This window comes from Chanodichthys erythropterus, chromosome 12, assembly GCF_024489055.1.
Source record: "Chanodichthys erythropterus isolate Z2021 chromosome 12, ASM2448905v1, whole genome shotgun sequence".
In the NCBI taxonomy this organism is placed as follows: Eukaryota; Metazoa; Chordata; class Actinopteri; order Cypriniformes; family Xenocyprididae; genus Chanodichthys; species Chanodichthys erythropterus.
In genome coordinates this window covers 8,053,719-8,062,048 of record NC_090232.1, presented here as the reverse complement: position 1 = coordinate 8,062,048, position 8,330 = coordinate 8,053,719, and the positions used below count along the sequence as shown (strand labels likewise).

Genomic DNA, 8,330 nt, shown 5'->3' with positions numbered 1-8,330 from the left:
CAAAATATAGCTAATCTCCAGTTAATATACTCAGATGTTAGTTGCATGACAAGGTGCAAACAAAGAGTGAAGAAGAAAAATGGCAGGGTGGCATTTTTGAGAACACTGATACTGGAAAAGTAACACCGTTTCTACTGCTAAGGTAATGTCATGCTAGTGAAAAAAATTTAGAAAATGTCGTTTCAACCAACCGACTCCAACACTTGCACACATCACTTAAAACAGTTGGTGTTTCATAATAATGTGTGAAGCAATATCTCTCCTCCATTTGGTGCTAAAATCATACTAGCAACTCATTCCTCATGCTTTTTAGACAATGAAAGTAAAGACATGAGCAGCTGATTCTTGCAAGCACTGTAAATCTTTAACATGTGCAGTAGTTAGCTAACATACTGTAACTACTTCAACTTGACCTCACCTTTACTTTCATTGCTGATGCCTATTCAGGTTTAATTCAATCATATTTGAAAGGCACTATTGTTATTGTTTGAGCATGAAAAACTCCAAAAGGGTGTTATTCTCTATATCAGTGTTCCTGGAACGGACACGTCACAATATTCTTCATTTAAATAATGAAGAGCATATGCAAAATAATGGGGCGGGGCCTGGTTGAGGTAGTTAGTAGTGTGTTGAAACTAGAGGTTATGGTGAGGGGTGTGACATTTCCCAAACACACTCAAAGCAGTTGACCAATTACAACACACTGATCCATCTGACCAATCACAGCACATTGTGCTTTCAGAAGGAGGGGCTTCATAGAGACAGGAACTAAACAGAGCGTTACTGACAGACTGGGAAGAGAGGAGCTGCAACAATTTCAAATAAGTGAAAATAATGGTTTTGTTTTTAACATTTAAGCATCAAAACTTATTCTAGTCAAACACAAAAACAAAATTTGAAGAAGGCAGTAATAGGTCCCCTTTAACCAACTTTGAATGTCTTCAAACTTACTAGGTGATCTGCATGAAATGTTCAGGTCTTATCTGAAATGAAATGAGAAAGAGAAAAAAGAATACATTTACACATTTAAATATATATATATATATATATATATATATATATCATATAATATGTATATGATGCATATATATTTTGAAGTGTATATTGTCTAAATATTTCCATGCAGAATACACATGATATACACTCTAAAGAAAAATGGTGCTATATAGCACCAAAAATGGTTCTTTGGCTCGTAATCATAGCGGAACCTTTTTTGGTGCTATATAGCACCTATCTTTAAAGGTGCTATATGGCACCTTGTCGTATGGTGCTATATAGAACCATAAGAGGTGCCATATAGTACCAGCAGTGGTTCTTTGGCTCGTTATGATAGGGGAACCTTTTCTGGTGCTATATAGCACCTATTCTTAAAGTTTTCTAGCACATTTGTCAAATTAGAGGTGCCATATATTGTTTTTTGAGCTAGCAGGGCCTGTTATCATGCCAGGTACTACTGTAGATGAGTCAATATGCTTCTAAATTACACTTTTATGAATGATAATTAATAATTTCTTACCAAATCATGACTTCAAAGATTCAAAATCATGTACTAAATGCTTACTGAAAAACAAAAATACATTACACTTTCAAAACCTTTTAATTTATTTCTTTCAGCAGCAAATAAACTCACATTATACTCCCCTTTTATACACATACAAAATAATGCAACAAGCTTGAAATATGTACATTTTTGAAGACAATAGTCCTGTTTTTACATACTGAGTTATGCTCTGAAGTCCTGCAGTTTCTTTTTTGTCCTTCGGGATTTCAAAAAAAAATATAGAAACTGGAACTTAAACCATAAGAAAGGGAGCAAGAGAGAGTATTGACTCCAAAAGTCTACTCACAGATTGAGTTGTACACTCATTTTACAGTGACAGGAAGTCCGACTGCATCCTTCAATTTCAAAACAACATACTTCAAAAAGATCAGTGTCTTTTTCAGTCATTTAGGGCACTGGATTGGATTCGATTCCAAACGCAAAATATACACATAGGAGGAGGCCCAGTGCCATCAAGACGTCCTCACTCTACTCTGTGATTAACTGGCCATCCAACGTGAACAAAATGTGGTCATACTGCATGAGATGATCCTCCCGCAGGCTTTAGGCACTATCTTAGGTGTTGGGATGACAGGAGGGCTGATCTGAGCATGGCCCTGGAGAAGAGGGGATAATAGCATTAACCATCTTCACATATTTATTTGAAAGGCAAACCTTATAAGCTAAATTATAACAAAATGTGCAATAAGTGTCGTGCTTTGATTAGATTGTGCTTCACACACTGTAGTCAACTGTTCATGGCTCACCTCAATGTCAAACAGCAACCCCAGGTCCACCTTGAACAGTGCAGGCAAGAGGAGAACAGCTGCTTCCAACTGTAGGCCTTTAAACAAAATAACATCATCAGGTTAACATAACATGGGGGATGCTTTTACCCAATACTTTTTTGTTTTGCTTTTTAAACATTCATTACTGTGTGTAAAGCCCAAAGTATACTTCGTATTTTATGCGTATGCTTTTTTCTGAACTCAAAACAAATTAAGATCTTTTTGATGAAGTCTGAGAGGTTTCTGTTCCTCCAATGATGAGGGTGAGTAATTAATGACAGAATTTTCATTTTTGGGTAAACTAATCCTTTAAAGGTGATTACCCTTGCACAAATCTGGATATTCATACAACTTCACATTTGTACGAGACATACACTAGAGCTGCAGGATTCTGGATGAAATGAGAATCATGATTTTTTTGGTTTCAAATAGAGATCGCAATTCTCCCACGATTCTAAATAGACAACTAAAAATAACATTTATTTTACTAGTTCTAGCAAAATATTAATAGCTGGACTCTAATTGCCGGAAAATGTTTAATTTGAATGAATTATTTTTAAAAAATGGTTTTGAATATATTAATGGCTCATTAATAAATACTTGTTTCACTACTGGATGAATCAGGGTTTAACCTTATCCAATCTATTGAATGAATGATTCAATGACAATGTCACTGGTTGCCACCTAGTGGCTTAACAAGGTAATTTATATACAACAGTTATTTGAAGCACCATGTTAGTTTCGATTTTCTCTATTTTGATCGCTATCTGATGTCCAGTGTTTATATCCTTTTGTCTTATTACTTATGTGATAATTTTAATATTTGTGAAAGAAATCAAATAACCAAATCCTACAGTGTGGTTCAAAACTGCTGTCTCTGGATCAGTGGCAGCATGAACACTGAATGTTTTTGTCAAAGGTTTAACAGACGCAGGCGAATCATTGTCATTAATAAAGTAGGATCGCGTGGGTGTTTGAATCGAGATTGCGACCTTTCTACGATAAATTGTGCAGCTCTAACATATACATACAAAGTAAATCAAAGGGGTTTCGGACAAGCCAGGTTGATGATGTATGTCATACCTAGAAGCAGGGCACAAGCTGATGTAACTGAAGTAAGTTGATTCAAAACTTTAACTCCCTCAATGTCAGCAGATGGTTCATGAAGTTCTCCCCCTCCTTCCAAATAATGAACATTGCCATGGTGAGCTGCTCCTCAATCATCTGTCTGGTTATCCTAATAGTAAACATAAAAAAAACAAATTCGGTCACCTTTTGCTAGCATAACTACAAAATACACAAATTTAGACTTATTTTTCTGAAAATAAACCAAAATACGTTCTTACGTTCAACTCAGAAAGTACTCCTTGATGAGGTCTTCAGGACTTTATCTCAGGTGAATGTTTTCAGCCTGTGATAAAGCAATTGTGATTAATTTTCTTAATTAAAAAAAAAAAGCACAATAATCTGTAATAGGAAATCAAATTTTTGCAGATATGCAATAGCAAAGGACAAGAAAAAGAAAATAATTCATATTAATGACTGGCCAAATTTGCAATTAATATATTTATGGACAATACCAGCAACACTTGTGGCATTGAGGGATCAAATAAATAAATAAATAAATAAAAAGGAGCTAAAAAAAAAAAAAATCAATTCTTTATTTTTCCAATGCGTTTCAGCACACAGGCCTTCGTCAGTGCTAAAATACTACAGATTTGTAATTAAGAAATGCATCTGAATCAGTCATTGGTTTCATTTAAAATTATGAATTTATAATATATAATTATAAGTCTGAAAATAAGACATGCATCAATTAATAAATTAGCTTTACACCCTAATATATTTAATCATTCTTGATTAAAGGGATATTTCACGAAAAATGAAAGCTAGCTGTTAATTTACTTACCATCAGGCCATCCAAGTTGACTTTTTTTCTTCAGTAGAACAGTAAAGATTTTTAGCTGGAACTGTGATTAATTTAATGTCAATGGCTACTGTCAAAAAAAAAAAAAAAAAAAAAAAATTAAAACAAAACAACAAGAAAAAAAGTCGCATGCATTTGAGATGGCATAAGAGGGAGTTGATGAATGTTTTGGAATGGATAATTCTTAGTCTAAAGTTTGTTAATGAGGATGACATTCAAGTCAATAGACCACATTAGATGGATTTTATTCAAACATGTCCAACATTGGTAATTCATATTATCTATTAACAATTATAGCCGTTTTTATAGAAATTATTTACCATGTAAAGTTATTGCAAAGTGTCCTTAGTCGTCAAACATTGAGGAGCTTTAGATCCTAAAAGGGGGAGGGGAATCAGTCTTTATAAATGGAAAAAAAAAAACTTGTTTGCTGCAGTGCAAGTAATTAATTAGTAGTGTAAATACTCAGCCATTTCATTCTACAAAAAAAAAAACACCTCGCGCTAGTCAAATGAAGTAACGTTAAGCCTTAAATATGTCTTTACTCACACACTTTCTTCGTCATTTTGGTCGAACAAATCAGAGCTAACGTGAAAAAGACAAATAAAAGAACTGACAAACATTACTTTAAAAACCTAAACTCAATAATTGTAATGCGAGGATCCCCTCAGCCTCGACTCGAGCGTCTCTCCCGCTCCCCACGCACTTCCTGCCCGCATCATTTCAAATAGCACGCGCTGCTTACACGGTAAAGGAGACGTTTCTTTTAAAAATTATTTAGAGACATATTTACATGGTCCAAACACTACAACAATACATTTCTATAGAATAAAACGAGTAATGCAACATCTTGTATATAATAGAAATATTCAATTAGCGCTAACCTTTATAACGTTACTGCAGGCCGCGAAAATTCAAAAATTCGGTTAGTTACGATTTCGTTAGTATTCATGTTCACAAACAACGCTAATTAACTCTAAACCGCTAAAACACATGTTCAACCTTTGCATTTTCGAGTATATTAATTAAAACATTTCCAACCTACCTTATTTCATCCGAGTCCAGGGGAAAGAAAATGGCGGCCGAGCAGAAAACTCCAGAAAGTCACTTGAGTCATGACGTCAGAAAAAAAAAACCGTCTGTCACGGGGTCCTTAAAGAGAAATTATCCTTTGGCCGAAAGTGAGATATTTGAGCAGTTGAGTGTAGCCTACTATAATATTGAGAGCAATTCGCAGAAAGACGAAGTAATCAGACTCAAATAGTTATAGCAATCCAACTTACACCCTTATTCACTAACAGTGTAGAGGGGCTTGGGGACAAAAAGGTTGAGAACCAGGTTATGTTTAGAAAATACACTGTAATTTAATGTTGTTTTTAATCCTTTCCCCAACTAAACTAAGAGAATAAGAGAGTTAGAGAACCTTTAAAGAACTATACAGAGGCTTAACAGGTTCTTTGTATGGCAGTGGTGCTATATAGCACCTTAACCACAGCAAGGAACCGCTGAAGAACCACTGAAGAACCGCTGAAGAACCATACAGGTGCTTTACTGGTTCTTTATAAGGTAGCGGTGCTATATAGCACCTTAACCACCCCAAAGAACCGCTGAAGAACCGCTGAAGAACCATTTTTTTTTAGAGTGTATTTCAAAATGTTGGGGTGAAAGATTTTTTTAACAAATCATTGCACGCATTTATATAAATAGGATTAAAAGGTTTTTCGTTAAGTAAAACTATTAAAAACAATCCTGTTAATTGAAATACAGCTGAAATAAAATAAAATAAGCTGAAAAAATTTAATTAAACTAAAATTGGAAATGTTGCCTTGGCAATAAACTGTAATAAGTTGAAGCACTAAAGCTGAATCTGAAATAAAAATGAAAAATAAATAGCATGAACATACACATGAAAACATACACATACACATTTATATATATATATATATATATATATATATATATATATATATATATATATATATATATATATATATATATATATACACACACACACACACACACACACATTGACTGTACATAAGGCACCATTAAGTTTTAGTCCATTCAATTATTGCTCATTACTGCACAGCATAAAATATACTATTTTATGCTGCTACATTATCTATGCTAATGAGTGGTTTGATGGTTAAACCCTTTCTCCTCGAGCTGCTTACAGTCTAAGCCGCAGCATCATGGAGGGGTGAATCCAGAGCCAAGGATGTCTACATTACCCACTGACGTCTGATCCCGCGGCTCAATACAGGATTACTGGAAAGAGGACAGTGAGGTCATGTGCAATTACTCAAATGAAGCTCTGCAAACAGCACTACATTAAAGGCCCCTGAAAAATCTAATTACGTCAAGGCTTGAAGACTTTATTAACAATTAAAATGCCATATACATTACATGAGGATTTGGGATGAAAAGGTTGCCAATTTGACTTGGGATGAGTGTTAAAATATTACCACGCTTTTGATTAATGATCATGCTTATAATGTTCAACAGCTTATAAAGAACATTTGTGGTGATAATATTATACAATAGATTATAAAGCACAATGGATTTTTAAAGAGGCCATATTATGCCCTTTTTCAAAGTCTTGATTTTGGTTTTGGTCTCTACTAGAATAAGTTTTCATTCTTGAATGTTCAAAAACACTTTTTTTTTTCTTCTCAGTTCATATTTGAAATTGTTGCAGCTGTTCTATTCTCAGTCTACCATTAACGCTCTGGGGTGCTTTTCCCGAAACCATTGTTAGTCAACTATGGTCCTAAGTCCCATTGAACTCTACTGGTAACGACGGAACTTGTGACCATAGTTCGCCATGGAAGCCCCTCCTTCTGAAAAGCACAGTAAGCTCTGATTGGTCGACTAGACCAGTGTGTTGCGATTGGTCAACTGCTTTGAGTGTGTTTGGGAAATGTCTTGCCCCTCACCATAACCAGCAGTTTCAACACTAAAGGTGCCCTAAAATCAAAAATTGAATTTACCTCGGCATAGTTGAATAACAAGAGTTCAGTACATGGAAATGACATATAGTGAGTCTCAAACACCATTGTTTCCCCTTATTGTGTAAATCTCATTTGTTTAAAAGACCTCCGAAGAACAGGCAAATCTCAACATAACACCGACTGTTACGTAACAGTCGGGATCATTAATATGCACGCCCCCAATATTTGCATATGCCAGCCCATGTTCAAGACATTAGACAAGGGCAGGACGTTTGGATCTGTGCACAGCTGAATCATCAGACTAGGTAAGCAAACAAGGACAATAGCGAAAAATGGCAGATGGAGCGATAATAATTGACATGATCCATGATTACATGATATTTTTAGTGATATTTGTAAATTGTCTTTCTAAATGTTTTATTAGCATGTTGCTAATGTACTGTTAAATGTGGTTAAAGTTACCATCGTTTCTTACTGTATTCACAGAGACAAGAGCCGCCGCTATTTTCATTTTTAAACACTTGCAGTCTTTATAATTCATAAACACAACTTCATTCTTTATAAATCTCTCCAACAGTGTGTAATGTTAGCTTTAGCCACAAAGCACAGCCTCAAACTCATTCAGAATCAAATGTAAACATCCAAATAAATACTAAACTCACATGATCCGACGCATGCATGCAGTATGCATGATGAACATCTTGTAAAGATCCATTTGAGGGTTATATTAGCTGTGTGAACTTTGTAAATGCACTGTATTATAGTCGAGAGCTCGGGGGGCAGGGCGCGCGATTTAAAGGGGCGACAGCCTGAATCGGTGCATAGTTAATGATGCCCCAAAATAGGCAGTTAAAAAAATTTATTAAACAAAATATATGGGTATTTTGAGCTGAAACTTCACAGACACATTCAGGGGACACCTTAGACTTATATTACATCTTTTGAAAACATGTTCTAGGGCACCTTTAATAAAGTAATATCTTAAAGTTGTCCAAAAATATCATTTTTTTAACCAATCTTGTTTTCCTGCCAGACATAAGTAATGGTGGATTGTGCAGTTAGTGAGGTTGAACGGTAAGGTAGGTAATACATTTCAGAGGCAGCAGCTTCTCATGGGCCACATT

At 35.0% G+C, this 8,330-nt stretch overlaps 1 long non-coding RNA gene across 1 annotated transcript; it reads right to left on the bottom strand.

The window, feature by feature from the left end:
• Window positions 1–2,326: 2,326 nt before the first annotated feature.
• On the bottom strand, window positions 2,327–4,659 carry LOC137033010 (uncharacterized). The gene is made up of 5 exons (XR_010896789.1): window positions 4,576–4,659; window positions 4,238–4,325; window positions 3,675–3,739; window positions 3,412–3,565; window positions 2,327–2,384 (listed from the first exon to the last, which is right to left on the bottom strand). It is a non-coding gene; the product is annotated as an uncharacterized lncRNA (long non-coding RNA).
• Between the last annotated feature and the right edge of the window lie 3,671 nt (window positions 4,660–8,330).